This window comes from Microtus ochrogaster, linkage group LG3, assembly GCF_000317375.1.
Source record: "Microtus ochrogaster isolate Prairie Vole_2 linkage group LG3, MicOch1.0, whole genome shotgun sequence".
Lineage (NCBI taxonomy): Eukaryota > Metazoa > Chordata > Mammalia > Rodentia > Cricetidae > Microtus > Microtus ochrogaster.
Window position 1 is genome coordinate 33,708,083 of NC_022029.1, and position 1,213 is coordinate 33,709,295.

Sequence of the window (1,213 nt, forward strand, 5' to 3'; positions counted from 1 at the left end):
TAAGGATTTGTTGCTTTGGAAAAGAGGTTCTTCTTTTGTTTACACAGAATATGAGAACCAATTAATTTCTTCCAGACTAATGTGATTTGATGGACTAAAACCCCTCCTGAAAGGTTGCCATAAACACTCCCCAAAGTTACTTCACCCAACAAAAAACAGGAAAAAGTTTGGAGAGAACTACACTCAAAATCTCCAAATGATAGTTTATAAATGTTTGTTTACACTTAAAGGGGGATATGCTATAGAGATTTCCATTGGTATGGATCTTGGTCTATTGATACAAATTTTAGGTCAATTTTGCTAAATATGTATATTTCTGATCTTGATTAAGGTATTGTGTTTGGGGCTCATTTAAAAATGTAATCTATAATTACAAAATGCTGTTTAATAGTCATCTATAATAGTCCAGCTTGTAGTCAGGTTAGTTAAATTTTCTAGATGTACAGAGATATATTTCAGATAAATAGGTATTCTTCAAAATTTTCAAAGATATACAAAATATGGCATTTAAAATGCTTTACGAAATTAGAACATTTTATGACAGAAGGCTCGTCTTATCCAGGCTACACCAATCTACTTCAAGAGGATGATGAACATCGAAGAGGCTCCTTATGGAATTTGTTGGTCATTTGGGCAAGAGACTGCTCTTGTCTGGACTGCTTGATGTTATTCTGTGTGAACTGGACATTCAGGACCCACAGAGGAATGACTGCTGAACTTGCCTAAAGGTGAGACCATCCCTTTGGGTTCCTGTTTCATGAAAAATTCTGCCATACATTCTGCAGTACACAGAAGAAAGTGACTGACAAACTGCCAATATAGGTGGAACTGACTTTGAAATTTTCTGCTTCATGGGAAAGTCTGTTGAATACTATGGGCCTGTAAGATGAAGATGGATGCCCCAATGGTACAGAAGAACTTTGGGAGACTGTCTAGGCAGCAAGATATCTCTGTCAATTCTAGAATTTTGGAAGTTGCTTATAATGCACTTTCTGTTTACTTAGGTAATATTATATCCTTCTGGAATCTTTGATGGAATTGAAGAATAGATACAGTTTTTCTTAGCTATGATAAAAGATAAAATAGATATAAATATTGTAACTGTAATTTTTGCTTGATACCTGTTTTGTTATATGTGATTTTACTATATTAAAGTCAAAACCTTCCTTTTTATTTAAACAGAAAAGAGGAAATGGTGTGGTAAGTATATATA